General features: G+C 48.3%; 1 long non-coding RNA gene across 1 annotated transcript in view; it reads right to left on the reverse strand.

The window, feature by feature from the left end:
* The window catches only part of LOC137643528 (uncharacterized), a 59047-nt gene that overhangs the window by 13175 nt on the left and 29599 nt on the right, over positions 1–16273 (reverse strand). Inside the window, exon 2 of the long non-coding RNA XR_011044990.1 lies at positions 4725–4780. This is a non-coding gene — a long non-coding RNA (uncharacterized lncRNA). The remainder of the gene's footprint in view (positions 1–4724; positions 4781–16273) is intronic.

The following is a 16273-nucleotide window of genomic DNA, read 5'->3' on the forward strand; positions in this document are numbered from 1 at the left end:
CGTTACCCGCTTGAACGAAACGTTTATTCTCCTCTCTCTCCCTCCGTCTCTATCTCTCTCTCTCTTCTCTCTTGACTTAGCACCTGAGAGAAGAGCCCGATTATATATCGTTACAACATGTTATTTGCTAAAAGGAACTGAAAGGTTTCCCAAATAAAAAGTTCCTTTATTTAGAATTTAAACCATTTAAGCTAAGAAAGAATGAACGAAACGCTAGAATCGGTTTACTCTTACTGCAACGTGAAACCGTGAAACACTCTCTCTCTATCGTAACGATAGAGCGCATGTTGAACGTTCTGAACGTCAACAACTGCGGAGACTAAAAAACTAAACGTTAGTTCATCTTTGAAAACAGTACGAGACTATCAAAGAAATTCTTTCATAAAACATTAAACTTAAAAGGTTAAATACGATATGACGGGCTCAATGTTAATTAACTTCGGTTCCAAGTAAGGACCGCCTACTATAGGAAAGGTCGCATATCAACAAACATAAACAATTACTTTTTTATAAGTTTATAATAAATGGAAAGTAAATCGAAGAGGCCTATCAAGGCGGAGAGATATAAAATAAATAGATCTATAACTTGTTAAGCAAAATTACCAAAAACCTAAACACACTTCCGTCTAAGGGAAGGGTCGGCCATTTAAAAGTGAAAGAGAGTCCATACTCTCTTCGTCACCATAATTAAATCTATCGAAAACAAATTCAAGTTTTGAAATGAAGATAAAACCCCTGCATAGCGAAAGCTCAAAACTGGAATAGTGTACTTCACCAAATCGTTGTGAAAACAAATCCAGTAGGGACGGCGTATTTAGTAGGTCCTGCCATTGGCACGACAGAGGAAAAATTGGTTCTTGTTGACAAGAAGTACCTGAGTACCTACTCGACAGATGGCGCTGTTGTTGTACACCCCCACCTGTATAGAGATCGCTGGCGTATCCCGACCGTAGGTTTTTTCTGTCGAGCAACAGAGTTGCAGCTACATGATCATCGGGTAAGATTAATATTGAAAAAATAAAAATAATGATAATAATAATGATAATGATAATAATAATAATAATAATGATAATAATAATAATAATGATAATAATAATAATAACAGTTTGGGATAACAGATGTGTGTGTGTGTAATATATGGCAGCTTAAAACCAAACAGCTACAGTACTTAGTGGCCTGGTGAGTAGGCAGGGCTTCCCCGCCACCAACCAGTGACTACAAACACCTCAATAAAATTCTAACAGCTGAGATCCAGCTACACTGAAAATATAAAACAGTCTTATTAAAAGATGATGTCTAGGAACAAAAAAAAAAAAAAAAAAATATATATATATATATATATATATATATATATATATATATATATATATATACAGTATATATAAAGGTTAAAGGTGACTGGTTTCAGTTCCGGTTCCATCAGAATAGATGCTCACCAGAACGTCAGCCGGGCAAGCCCAACCCCCCACTGTGGTGCCCTACCACAGCAGTAGCCTCCCCAGTAAAAAGCTTAAACTCACGGTCCTGGGTGGGGATCGATCTCTTGCCATGCAAAATGCTAGGCAAACACGTTACCACTGTACTAGCCAGGAGGCTAGTACAGTATGTATATACATGTATATATATATATATATATATATATATATATATATATATATATATATATATATATATATATATATATATATATATATATATATATATATATAATGTGCATGAAAATGTCTCTAAAATTAGTAAGGGCTTGCTGTGCTTTCCTGGCTATGTCTCTGATATGTAATACTGTACTATATTGAGAAATAGTGTGAAATGATACATGTTTATATGTTCTGTTGTATGGTATCAGTGTTCACTTTTAGCCACATATTCAATTTAGTATTGCGTTCATTAGGTTTAAGACTGTATACTTTATATTAATTAACTTCATTGATTTACATATAAATTTAGTTGTGTATTTTGCATGAATAATACTTTCACTAAGAGAAAAATGGGTGTGGTATATGTTGCATAAAATTAGTATTAAGAACAATTTCAATACCATCACTGCAAGTAGAAATGTGAGTTAACTAAGACGAGCTCCTCTCAGAGAAGCTATCAGTTGCGGAGAGGCTCAGACCGGAGAAGCACCCCTTCCAAGACACTCATCGTAGAAAATGACTCGCTTTGCTTGGTTGACAATTCCAGAGGATCTAAAAAGATATCTAGACTTCTCCAGTGCAGTGCCTCTCCAAAAGCCTTTCTCTCAGAGGAGATGCTGGAAGGTCTGCACACGTGAAGTGACAAGGATGTTTTCGAGTTCTGGTACTTCTGCAGGTGGTGATGCTAAAGCAAAGCAGATTGGGCCCTAGTGATTGCCCTTGGTACTTTAGCTAGGAGCATTAGCAGGTCTAGAGCACCATTTGAAGTATGACTATTTGGGATGCACCAGAGTTACTCTAAGATTTGGAGTGGTCAACACTATTGATTACTCTGCAAATAAGGCAGAACAGCAGAACAAAATAGTTATTGTCATTATATTACAGACATTAAAAGGTGTCCTCTAAGGTTGCTGATGGATACAACAATGAAGAGCAGGAGACTGGGTGATGAACAATGGAGATCCGCACAAAGTCAAAAGCTTCTTTACTACTAGAGAATGAAGGGACCATTCCACTCCAATGACTTATGCCAGATGACTGAGCTGGTTGGCGATTACACTCCTTTTACCAGAGATGAATCTTGCTGATAACTCGGCTATATTATCCAGCACCCATGTGTGCACCTGCTTCACCAACTTGCAAAGGTGCTGTGAAAAAGTATTTCTTTACTTGCTAATGTCAGTCATAAAGTTGTGTTGTTGCTTGTCAGTGCTGTCCAATCACCTATCAGGTACTGTTGGAATGCTTTCAGTGCCAAAGTACTGCCTTCATCTACAACAAGTTGATGTACAGACGCTTTTCTTCGTTTAACCAGCAATCCAAGGCAGTTTGGTTCCTCAGGTGTGCTCCCATCTCTCCTTTAACATTTCTAGGATTAGCAGCATTTCCTGAGGACACTTCAGAGGAGTCCCCTTGATGATATTTTCATCTTCCAACCAAAAAAACTAGATTATACTGTATCTCCTGCTTCACTGGAACCACATCATGTGGAGGATCGTTGCCTGCTGACCAGTGTCTCTTCAGACACCATTAAAAGGTGCAACAGTAGAGAACCCAATGAGGAATAAGCTTCTCCAAAAACAAAAGATGCCCGAGCAGTTATTGCTTAGTAAGAAAATGCCATACTCCGTTCCTGGGTCTGCTGATGCAGATGTCTGATGTGATGACTCCCAAGGCTGCTGTGACCATCTGCATTGCTATGTACTCCCTACTCTGCTTGGGTATGGAACTGGACTTTTCCTGACTTACCACAAGATCCTGGCAAAAGGCAAGAAGTATGTGTTGGTGAGGATGAAAGGATCAGCCAGTCATCCAGGAATTGAAGCAAGAGTGAGCCCAAGACAAGAAAAATGCGAACACTCGGGTGAACACTTGGGGTAGTGTTGCCAATTCAAAGCAAACAATTTTGAACACAGAGTTTTGAATAGGTATACCATCCCATCAAGGTACTGTACTTCCTGTAAGACCAGTGGATTGTAATCTGAAAGTACAGATATGGTATTTCAGATTCACAGAAAGCGTAAAATCCTTCCTCCTGAAGGCAGATCGTATGGCATTTGCAGTTTCCCATCTTGAAAAGAGTCCACAGGACAAAATCATTTCAGGGGGAGAAATCAAAGACTGTTCTTGAATACCCACTCTACTTCATGATGAATTGAAGACTTTAAAAACTTGGGGAGCTATTTCATACAATCTGCAGCATGTCCTTTTCCAGCATTTTCTTAACTTCTGCCTGGGGTGAGAGCGTTTTCAGAAATGATGACAATGAGTGAACATCACCAGAGTTTGAATAAGGAGAGGTGAGAGCCAATGAACAGGTGGTGGCATCTTCTACAACTTCTACTATTCAGTCTTCAACTCCATACTACTGCCATCTTGCCAAAGATATGATAGGCATCCCCTCAATCGTGGCAGTAGCAGGAAAGGACTGCCGGTCCTAGCATCCTCCACCTCCTCTCCTACCTCTATCTCTCCTGGACTGACCAAAGCTGTGATTAAAGGGTGGGACTAAATCCATGCCTATGCTAGAGATAGAAGAGGCTGGAGGAGCAGACTTGGTCTTCAATGTCGCAAAGAATTTCTTCAAGGCCGACATCAGGGGGTCATGATAGTTGTTCTAGTGAATGCCTTTGAAGTGACATGGTCCACAAAGGCTACTTCCCAATGGAAGAGGGAGTCCTGAATAGTCCTCCTCCACTTATCTAATGTATTGTCCACTTAATTGGATGAGAAAAAGATTAGGTTCTGCAACACTGACATAATATTCAGCGCTAGGGCCTCATGTTGACCCATTTGCTTTGCACACTTGAAAAAAATAATGCTGTTCCACCGAATGGTGCGCTACGTAAGTGACTGCCTTAGCTATAACATTGTCTGGAAAAGGTGGCAAACTTCCCTGCCACCCATTAGTAACTACTGACACCTTGTTATATATTTTAATGACTTCAGCTCTGCTAAAATCATACTGCTTTCAAAGGATGAGGGTTTGTATTCATGTAGGGAAAAATTAGAATTAGAACATTTCCATATAGTTGAAACCAACATATGAAAATAGAAAAACAAAAAAATAGAGAAAATAGTACTCACTTCTAATCAATGAAATGGCATGTTTTCTCCCAACGTAGTAGCAGCTTAAACAGCATCTGAAAATAAGACACACCGTAAATGGGGTACAATAATTCATATTTGTCTCGATTAGCTTAAAAACTTTACAAAATCTAAAAAGATCCAAGTCTTACAAGGGAGAGAATATGCTATATATTTCACCAGTGGATGAAAAATTATAGAAAATAATAGCTTATCACAAACATTCAGGGTACAATATCCAGATTCCCTTATAATAATATTAATAATAATATGACAAATTCGTAGGTAATTTGTATTTTTCCTAACTATACAAACCTTAGCTATTTAACATGGGTTATTACTTTCGGCGTAGCTGAAATGACGAGCCATTGGAATTTTAACGAGGGTTTACAACCCCACCGCTAGTTAGCGGGGGGTAGGGAGGGTAGCTAGCTAACCCCCCCCCCTCACACACACCTGTGCTTGAGCTCACTTTGCTTAGAGGTAGGACTTCACGGGGGATAGGGCTGGCGGGCAAGTTTGATTAAATAGCTAAGGTTTGTATAGTCAGGAAAAATACAAATTACCTACGAATTTTTCATTTGTTCCGTAACTGAAATACAAACCACGCTATTTAATATGGGTGACTCACCCCTTAGGAAGGGTGGCAAGTCCCACCCAGTACTGGCTTTTGGCTTTGACCGGGGACTCAGTATCTGAGTGTGTCAGCACTCAACAATAAGGAGACCCTGCACCTCGCTAAAACCTTGCTATGCAAGGGCTGCGGCCTCCGTAAGCTGTGTGTGAAGGTATGAAGTGTGACTCGTCCTAAGAAGTTGACCTGTAGTCTTTTAGATGGAAACTTTAGGCTAGTACTCTCCCAATACCACCTCGTCAGGGTATGGGGACGTGACAGTATTAGCTTAATACTAGGAACACACGGAAACATGGTTTACCCGCAGTGGTTCGAGGTCAGCTGTGCAGAGAACCCAGGATGCTGCTTTCCCCAAGAGAGGGGAGGATGAAGAAAAGAATAAGGGCCAGACATACCTTTTCATTCATGCAGACTAAGACCGGGTAACAATGCCCTCAACCTTCTGCTACTTGTCCATTAAGGAGCCTGAGGTTTTAAACCAGCTGCTGTGCAGCCACCACAGGGCCAATAGAAAATGTATCGAGCCTCCTGTGGGTCACGTCTAGCAGGTAGTGGGCTGTGAAGGTCGTCTGACGCTTCCACACCCCCGCTTGTAGAACCTGCGTCACTGAAAAGTTCTTCTTGAACGCCAGGGACGTAACTATGACCCTAACATCATGTGCTCTAGGGCGACGTGACGGAGGAGGGTCAGGATTCAGGGACAGATGGATCTCCTTACGAATCCATGCTGAGATGGTATTCTTGGTAACCCTCCTCTTAGTTCTCCCAGTGCTCACAAACAATGCCTGCACTTGGGGACGAACTGCAGCCGTTCTTTTGAGATATAGCCTCAGACTCCTTACTGGACACAGTAGGAGATGGACTGGGTCATCTGTTACAGAACGAAGACTTGAAATCTGGAAGGAGTCGAACCTAGGGTCCGGCACTCCCAGATTCTGAGTCTTAGCAATAAACTCAGGGACGAATCTGAACGTTACCTCCCCCTATCCCCTGGAATGGGCGATGTCATAAGAGAGACCATGAAGTTCACTGACTCCCTTGGCCGAGGCCAAAGCTAGTAGGAACATCGTCTTCCAAGTTGGGTGGTGATCTGAAGCCTGGCGTAATGGTTCGTAGGGAGGTCTCTTAAGAGACCTGAGAACTCGAACCACGTTCAATGGAGGTGGTCTCACTTCCAACTGAGGGCAGGTAAGTTCATAACTTTGTTATGAGTAGGGAAAGTTCCAGCGAGAAAGAAATGTCCACTCCTTTGAGCCTGAAGGCTAGAATTAAGGCCGAGCGATAGCCTTTCACCGCCGAGACTGAAAGGCGCATTTCTTCCCGCAAATACACGAAGAACTCCGCTATTGGTGGAATAGTGGCATTGAGTGGAGAGATACCCCTTCCACGAGACTAACCACAGAAGACTCCCCACTTTGCCTGGTAGATAGATGCGGATGACCATCACGTGTCAAGACATCCTGCTCGTAACCTCTTGCAAAAATCCTCTCTCAGCGTGGAGATGCTGGATAGTCCCCAGGCGTGAAGTCGTAGCGAAGCTACGGCTTTGTGGAAGATGTTGCCGTGTGGTTGTTTGAGTAGCTCGTGTCGTGGAGGGAGTTCTCTCGGAATTTCCGTTAGGAGTTGCAGAAGGTCCGGAAACCATTCCGCGTGATGCCATAGCGGAGCTGTAAGGGTCATCGAAAGATTGACCGATATTCTGGTCTTGTTGAGCACACTCCTCATCAGAAAGAACGGGGGAAAGGCGTATACGTCGATGTTGTCCCACCATTGTTGGAAGGCATCTTGCCAGAGCGCCTTGAGATCCGGGACTGGGGAGCAGTACAGCGGAAGCTTGAAGTTCAGCGCTGTAGCGAACAGATCCACAGTCGGGGAACCCCACTAAGTCAGGACTTTGTTGGCTACTAGATGATCTAAAGGCCATCGGTACTCACTATCTGAGATGCTCTGCTCAGACTGTCGGTGAGCACATTCCTCTTGCCTGGAATGAAGCGAGCCGATAGTGGAATTGAGTGGGCTTCGGTCCATCTCAGTATCTCTACTGCGAGATGGGATAGCTGCTTTGAAAAGGTACCTCCTTGCTTGTTGATGTAAGCCACTACTGTGGTGTTGTCGCTCATCACCACCACAGAGTGACCCGCCAGGTATTGTTGGAACTGTTGATGGGCCAGGAATAGGGCCTTCATTTCTAGCAGATTTATATGGAGGCACTTTCCTGATTCTGACCACAGGCATGAGGTCCTGTGTTGCAGAACATGGGCCCCCACCCTTTCTTTGAGATGTCCGAAAACAGCATCAAATCCGGGGGGAGGACCAGAAGATCCACTCCCCTTCCAAGGTTCTCGTCTGTCACCCACCACTGAAGGTCCGTCTGTTCCGCAGGGCCCATAGGGATCATGACGTCCGGAGAATCGTGACCCTGATTCCACCGGGACTTGAGTCGCCATTGGAGGGATCTCATCCTGAGGCGACCGTTAGGAACTAGACGGGCCAAGGATGAGAGGGGACCGAGAAGACGTAACCACGATTGGGCTGGAAGCTCTTCTCGTCTGAGGAAAGGACTTGCAACCGTCCTCGGCCTTGCTATCCTGTTGTCTGATGGGAAGGCTTTGTGGAGATTGGTGTCTTTGATCATGCCTAGATATACCAGTCTTTGCGTGGGAAGCAGAGGCGGCTTCTCGAGATTTACCATGATCCCCAGATCTTGGCAAAATACCAGAAGTTTGTCTCGGTGTAGAAGAAGGGCTGACTCCGAGTCTGCTAGGATCAGCCAGTCGTCCAGATAGCGGAGGGGACGGATGCTGATCCTGTGTGCCCACGAAGATATCAGGGTGAACACTCTAGGGAATACCTGGGGTGCTGTGGAGAGACAGAAACACAGCACCTTGAACTGGTAGATCTTGTTGTCTAGGCTGAATCTTAAGCACTTCCTGCAAGACGGATGGATTGGGATCTGGAAGTACGCGTCCTTCAGATCCAGTGTACACATGTTGTCTTACGGTCTCACTGCAAGTCTGACCGTGTCTGCTGTCTCCATGCTGAACGGAGTTGTTTGACAAACTAGTTCAGAGCTGAGAGGTCGATGACTGGTCTCCAGCCTCCAGACGCCTTCTTTACAAGAAAGAGTTGACAGAAGAAGCCTGGGGGGACGTTAACAACCTCCTGGAGAGCATCCTTCTTGAGCATGGTCTCGACTTCTGCCCGAAGGGCTAGCCCCTTTACCGATCCCATGGCATAGGAGCTCAACGACACTGGATTTGCTGTCAGGGGAGGAAGAGATGTTATGAACGGGAGGCGATATTCCAGACTGATCATGGAGAACGTCCAGGAATCGGCCCCGAGTTGCTGCCACCTGAATGCGCAACTTTGCAGGTGTCCCCCCACTGGTGGACATGCAGGGGGATTGCCAATTCTAGCGCTTGCGGCCTCGGCCACTCCCTCTAGGATTCTTGCCTCCCCTGGAGGACTTTCCACCCTTCTTGTCTTTGACAGGAAAGGGCTACTGCTTGGACACCTTCGTCTTTGCTGCCACTGCCAGTTTCGTCGTCTTGGATTGGTAAGGTTGTTGAGGTGCTGGAGGTTTGTAGGGCTTAGATGTAAGAGCCCTTTGGAGAAGAGAATCATGGTTCGATTTCCTCCACCTCTCAGCTGCCTGTTCCACATCCTTGGGCTCAAACAAACTCATTCCTAGGATGGAAGAGTGTGTGAGCCTGCAGGCATCCACGGCTGGGACCTTCGAGTGGAACCTCTCGGCCACAGCATCACGTCGTTTCAAGATCAAGTTTGCCCACAAGTTCAAAACTTGGAGGGCCAGAAACTTGATGGGACGTGTGCCCGAGAGGAGGAAGGTCTCCAGGGCTTTCCTGGTGCTCTCCTTAGACAGATCCTCGGGTCGCAGCAGGATGCCAAGAGACCCTAGCCAGACATCCAGCCACGAAGTGGCCTGTATGGCACACTTTGCGACCTTGTCCTGACTCAGGATCTCTGTTGCCGAGAATGTCACCTGCCAGCCAGAGAGTCTCTCAAGAGAGACTCCCCCGGTAAGCTCTTCCACGGAGAGGTGGAGCGGGAGAGCTAAACAAGGCTCCTCCATGATCTCAAAGTACCTCCTCTGTTGCACACAAGGAGGTGGGAGGAGCTTGTTACCAGCAGAGGAACAGCTGGAGGAGGAGAGCTCGGAAAGCTGGCCCTCAACCATATCTCTGGATCTCTGGCACTCTTCACCCTTTGAGACCAAGGTAGAGCCGCACTGGCCTTAAAGGGTTTCTGAGTGCCATAGACTTGGTCCAGGACCGTATCCTTGCCTTCATAAGGGGCAGTCTCCGAGTCCTTGAACTTGTTGAGATGCCTCATCAGAGTCAGGACTTCCAGAAGGCGTGCTCTGAATCATGCTGCTCTCCTCCTGGTGAACTGGCAGCAAAATCTCTTGTCCCCAAAGGCTCTACTTGGGGGAACTCTTAGAGTCCTTCGATTCCCTCCTAGAAGGGATACGAAACTCCAACAAAGAAGTCTGAGGGCTCTTCTCTCCCTAACAGGACGATTCTCTTGCTCGAAGAGGGGTTTCTCCCATTGGTCGCGAGACGCTGGCGCTTGCGCGATGGGAAAAACCCAGAGGTCACGCACGAGAGACCGTTGAAAACACTCTCGCGCGGGCACGCGATCGAGACTTCATAGGGTGAGCAGGAATCAGATTGACGTGCAGGAACAGAATGAAAAGCACGTGAAAATGTCGGCACGCGCGCGTACGAGCTTGTTGGTGCTTGAAGATCGTCGGCACTTGTGCACGAAAGAAGATCGACAGCGCTTAAAGATCGACGGCGCTTAAAGATCGTCAGCGCTTGTGCGCGCAATAAGATCGTCGGCATTTGCGAGCGTAAGAAGATCGTCGGCGCTAGCGCACGTAAGAAGATCGTCGGCGCTTGCGCGCAGAAGATCGTTGCCGCGGGGAACCATCAGAGCCTGCGCGCGGGTGATCGTCGGAGCTTACGTGCGTAGGAAGATCGTCAGCGCTAGAGCGCCAAAGAAGATCGACCGCCAAAAAAATCGTCAGCGCTAGAGCGCCAAAGAAGATCGACCGCCAAAAAAATCGTCAGCGCTTCCGCACGTAAGATCGACAGCGCTCGAAGATCGTCGGCGCTTACGCACATAAGAGGATCGTCAGCGCTCGCTCGCGAAAGAAGATCGTCGGCGCTTGCGCGCGTAAGAAGATCATCGGCGTTTGCGCGCGTAAGAAGATCGTCAGCGCTTGCGCGCGTAAGAAGATCGTCAGCGCTTGCGCGCGTAAGAAGATCGTCATTGTTAGCGCGCGTAGGAAAATCGTTGGCGTAAGAAGATCATCGACGAGCACGAGCACGCTAGGATGAAGGGACAGCTGACAGGACGATCAGGAACTGGGACGATCAACACTGAAAGTTCTGGTGAGCGCCTGTGCACTAACTCAGGACTGGAACAGGATTCCTCTGGATGGAAGTCTCAGGAACAGCAGGAACCTAGCACTAAAGGGACTTACTCACAGGATGAGAAAGCCCCTTATGCCCTGAAACGACCGGTGTCCGTTGGATAACAGGGTGCGAAGGCACCCACAGCGTCAGCAGCCAGGAATGGAGACGGCAGGTCAGCAGGTCTAGGAGATGGGGAACTGCGGAGAGGTCCCGAACAGCCAGCTGGTCTAAACAGGAACAATCCTCCGAAGAGGAGTCTCTAGAGTGGCCTCTCTCGCGAACGAGAGGAGAACACTTCGTAGAAGAGACTAAAAGACACTGATGATGGCGCCCCTTAGGGCCGTTGGATCAGCAAGCTGACCTATAAGGAGCAATCCTCCGAAGAGGAGTCCTTATGAGTGGCCTCCCCCGCGAACGAGAGAGGTCACAAGATGATCCAGCAGCTGCTCAGCCCCTCGAGCACAGCTGCAGGTGTGACCGCTCAGCCCCAAGAGCATAGTCCCAAGAAATTCCATGGTCAAGCCTTGCAACCGCTCAGCCCCTTGAGCATGGTTACAAGAGCGGTCGCTCAGCACCAAGAGCAACCGCCCGAGGACCAGGGAAACCCATCCAGGAATATAAAGGTATGAGAAGTTCCCCCACTGCAGGGGAAAAACTCAAACCGGGGAAGAGAACCCCCCTCGGAAGGGAAGTTACACCCCTGGAGGCGAACCTCCTTAGCGTTCTAAGATGAACTAAAGAGCTGACAGTTGTCACGGGATAACTTCTAAGAGAAGGGAACACGCCCATGACGATGTCCTAGAGAGATGGCAGCAACAGCAGACTCCCCAGGCACAAACAGGGCAGCTCTGCTTCGTTGGCACATTTAGGCAAACAAAGAAAAACTGGATCGTTAACTGGGAAAAATAAATAATTAGTTAGCAAAAATTCCCCCGCGAGGAACTCCGAAGAGAAATGCCGAGGGAAAAGAAAACATAAGAATTACAAATTAAGTATGCGCCCTCCTCCCCCACTGACATTCACGGGAGAAGGGGGAGGGCGGAGAACTGTAACAAAAACAGAATTATAACAGAATTATAATTATGTAATTCATCTAAGAATGTTCACAAATAGTAAAAACCACTGAACCCCGAAGGGAAGTGTTCTCCACAGAAAGCTGAAAAGTTAACAAATACAATTAGATTTCATTAAAAATAATTGAGACAAATAAACGGAAAGCAACACAACCCGCATGGTAAAGAAGCTTCCGTAATACAGTAGTACGTAGTAGTAGTAAAAGGGTGAACGACCATGAGTAGAGAGAGAGACCGTAGTCAATCTAAACTCCCACGTTCCCTTCGCTGAGAGTCCAAGTTCTCCGTAGGGAAGGAGGAACAGCGGAGAAAACAGATGAACGAAGAAAGTCCAGCGATTACGATTCCCCACGGCAGCCGAATTATTGGAAGCCGAAGGAACGACCGAAGGAACAACCGAAGGACCAACGGAGAGGCCGTGCCCCATGACGTGCAACCACGGTGGCCTGGTATTACGCAGTGACGTTGTCGTACACTACACACACACAGCACAAACCTAAAAAAGGAAACTTAATATATTTCTACTGTATAACCAAATATGACAAATTCGTAGATAATTTGTATTTTTCCTAACGATAAAAACCTTAGCTATTTACATGGGGTAATTACTTCGGCTTGGCTGAATGACGAGCCATAAAGTTTTAACGAGGGTTTCCTACCCCACCGCTAGTTAGCAGGGGGGTATGGAGGGTTAGCTTGCTACCCCTCCCCCTCACACACACACCGGTGATTAGCTCACTTTACTTAGAGGTAGGACTTATCTTGGGGGACAGGGCTGGCAAGCACATAACTGTAAATAGCTAAGGTTTGTATCGTTAGGAAAAATACAAATGATCTACGAATTTGTCATTTGTTCCGTAATTGAATACAAACCACGCTATTTACATGGGGTGACTTGACCCTTAGGAAGGGAGGTAAGACCCCTGCCATACTGGCTTTTGCTTGCCCGGGGGCCCCAAACCCGAGTTCATAGAGCAACTCTAGGGTTGGGGCACCTGCACCTCACAGACAGTTGAGAGGTTGCTGCGGCCTACGTAAGTTGTGTGTGAAGGTGAGCAGTGACACGTCCTAGGAAGTTGACCTGGAGATCTTTAGATGGAAATCTAGGCTAGGACTTACCCAATACCACCTCGTCAGGGTATGGGGACATGACAGTATTACATCTTAATACTAGGAACGCAAGGAAGCATGGTTTACCTGCAGAGGTTTGAGGTCAGCTGTGCAAAGGACCCAGGATGCTGTTTTTCTCCAAGGGAGGAGAGGATGAAGAAAATAAAAGGGCCAGACAGATCTTTTCATTCACACAGACTAAAACCAGGTAACGATGCCCTCAACCTTCTGCTACTTGTCCAATTAGGAGCCTGAGGTTAGACCAGCTGTTGTGCAGCCACCACAGGGCCGATAGAGAACGTATCGAGCCTCCTGTGTGTCCCGTCTTGCAGGTAGTAGGCCGTGAAGGTGGTCTGACACTTCCACACCCCAGCTTGCAGGACCTGCATCACCGAAAAGTTCTTCTCGAAGGCCAGGGACGTAGCCACGCCCCTGACATCATGCGCCCTAGGGCGCCCTAGGGTGCCGTGACGGAGGAGGGTCAGAACTCGAGGCCAGTTGGATCATCTTACGGATCCAGGACGATATGGTATTCCTTGTGACTCTCCTCTTAGTCTCCCCGGTGCTAACAAACAAGGCTCGCACCTGGGGGCGGACTGCAGCTGTTCTTCTAAGATACAACCTCAGACTCCTGACTGGGCACAGTAGGGGATGGTCTGGGTCATCCATTACAGAATGAAGACTTGAAAGCTGGAAGGAGTCGAACCTAGGGTCTGGCACTCCCGGGTTCTGAGTCTTAGCAACAAACTCAGGGACGAAGCTGAACGTTACCTCCCCCCATCCCCTTGAATGGGCGAAGTCGTAGGAGAGACCATGCAGTTCGCTGACTCGTTTGGCCGAGGCCAAAGCTAGCAGGAACACCGTCTTCCAGGTAAGGTGGCGATCAGAAGCCTGGCGTAATGGTTTGTAGGGAGGCCTCTTAAGAGACCTGAGGACTCGAACTACGTTCCATGGAGGAGGTCTCACTTCCGAATGAGGGCAAGTAAGTTCGTAACTCTGTATGAGAAGAGACAGCTCAAGCGAGGAGGAAATGTCCACTCCTTTGAGCCTGAAGGCAAGACTTAAGGCTGAGCGATAGCTTTTCACTGCCGAGACTGAAAGGCGCATTTCTTCCGGCAGATACACAAGTAACTCCGCTATTGCTGGTAAAGTGGCATCGAGGGGAGAGATACCCCTTCCACAACACCAACCGCAGAAAACTCGCCACTTCGCCTGGTAGACTCCTGCGGATGACCTGAGCAGGTGGCCAGACATCCTTTCCGCAACCTGTTGCGAAAATCCTCTCTCTGTGAGATGCTGGATAGTCTCCAGGCGTGAAGTCAAAGCGATGCTACGGCTTTGTGGAAGATGTTGGAGTGTGGTTGTTTGAGTAGCTCGTGACGTGGAGGGAGCTCCCTCGGGATCTCCGTGAGGAGCTGCAGAAGGTCCGGAAACGAATCTGCATGATGCCATAGCGGAGCTATCAAGGTCATCGAGAGATTGACCGATGTTCTGGTCTTGTTGAGGACCCTCCTCATCAGACAGAACAGGGGAAAGGCGTACACATCGACGTTGTCCCACCGTTGTTGGAAGGCATCTTGCCAGAGGGCCTTGGGATCCGGGACTGGGGAGCAGTACAGCGGAAGCTTGGTGTTCAGCGCCATAGCGAACAGGTCCACAGTTGGGGAACCCCACAAAGTCAGGACTTTGTTGGCTATCTGAGGATCCAAAGACCACTCGCTACTCACTATCTGCAAGCACATTCCTCTTGCCTGGAGTGAAGCGAGCCGCAAGTGATATCAAGTGGACTTCGGACCATTTCAGGATCTCTACTGCAAGATGGGATAGCTGTTCCGAAAAGGTAACTCCCTGCTTGCTGATATAAGCCACTACCGTGGTGTTGTCGCTCATCACCACTACGGAGTGGCCCGCTAGGACTTGGTGGAACTTCTGACGAGCCAGGAAAACGGCCTTCATCTCTAGCAGGTTTATGTGAAGGTACTTTTCTGATTCTGACCACAGGCCTGAGGCCCTGTGGTTCAGAACGTGGGGCCCCCACCCCTTGTATGATGCATCCGAAAACAGCATCAAATCCAGGGAAGGTACAAGAAGATCCACTCCCTTTTGTAGGTTCTCGTCTGCTACCCACCACTCTAGGTCCGCTCGTTCCACAGATCCCATGAGGATCAGGATTTCCGGGGAATCGAGTCCTTGACTCCACCAAGACTTCAGTCGCCACTGAAGGGATCTCGGTACAAGAAGATCCACTCCCTTTCGTAGGTTCTCGTCTGCCACCCACCACTCGAGGTCCGCTCGTTCCGCAGATCCCACGGGGATCAGGATGTCCGGGGAATCGAGTCCTTGACTCCACCAAGACTTCAGTCGCCACTGAAGGGATCTCCTGGATCGCGCGTGATGAAACAGGAACTGGGGGGCGGTGAGGCGCTGGAGGGCGTGTGGCTGCAGGAGGCCGCTGGGGCACCGGTGGCCGCGTCGGCGCCATATCAGGAACTGGCTGCGAGTGCGCAGGTGAGCGCGGCGGGGCTATATCAGGAGCAGGGCGTGTATGCGCGGCGGGGCTATATCAGGAGCAGGGCGTGTATGCGCAGTTTGGCGCTTGCACGCTACTTCAGGAACTGCTGGAGGGCGACGGGGCGCCAATGGGCGTGGGCGCGCAGGAACATCAGGAACGACAGCAGGAGGGTGCGCAGGCGGAGCCTTACGCTTAGGAGCGAGAGGCGCAGTTTCACGCTCAGGTCCCTGAGACCCCAAAGGGCCTGGAGATTGCACAGTGGCAGTCTCAGGTGGCGCGTAAAGCGCGTTAGCAGCTTTGGATGTCGAAGGTCTGGGCGACAGTTCACCTTGTCTCGAAGGACGACCATCCTCCGAAGGGGATCGCAAACGATCCCCGGAGAGGTCTAGGTTGGTAGCAGGCAGCACAGGAGAGCGGTGAGTCGTCTCCTCCGCAGAGGACTGTGGTGACGACGAGCCGAAGAGGTGCCTCCTAAGCCCTTTAAAGGGGGAAGGAAGGCCTCTACGGCGAAGGGGAGGACGAGCCTTCCGCCTTATACGCCCACGAGGGGCCGTGGGATCAGCAGGCTGACTATCAATGGGACTCCGAAGAGGCGTCTCTACCAGAGAACTCCCCCGAGAGGGAGTCTCAACGGAAGGAGAGACCGTGGGACTAAGCTCCTCCCTCGAAGTATGTTCAGAGGGGGAGACAGAGCCTTCCGCTACCGCAGCCACAGGAACGGGTGTTTGGCCAGACCCACGGGATGTTTCCGACACAACAACGTCAACAGCAGATAGAGG

Source organism: Palaemon carinicauda, chromosome 7 (assembly GCF_036898095.1).
Source record: "Palaemon carinicauda isolate YSFRI2023 chromosome 7, ASM3689809v2, whole genome shotgun sequence".
Taxonomy (NCBI): Eukaryota; Metazoa; Arthropoda; class Malacostraca; order Decapoda; family Palaemonidae; genus Palaemon; species Palaemon carinicauda.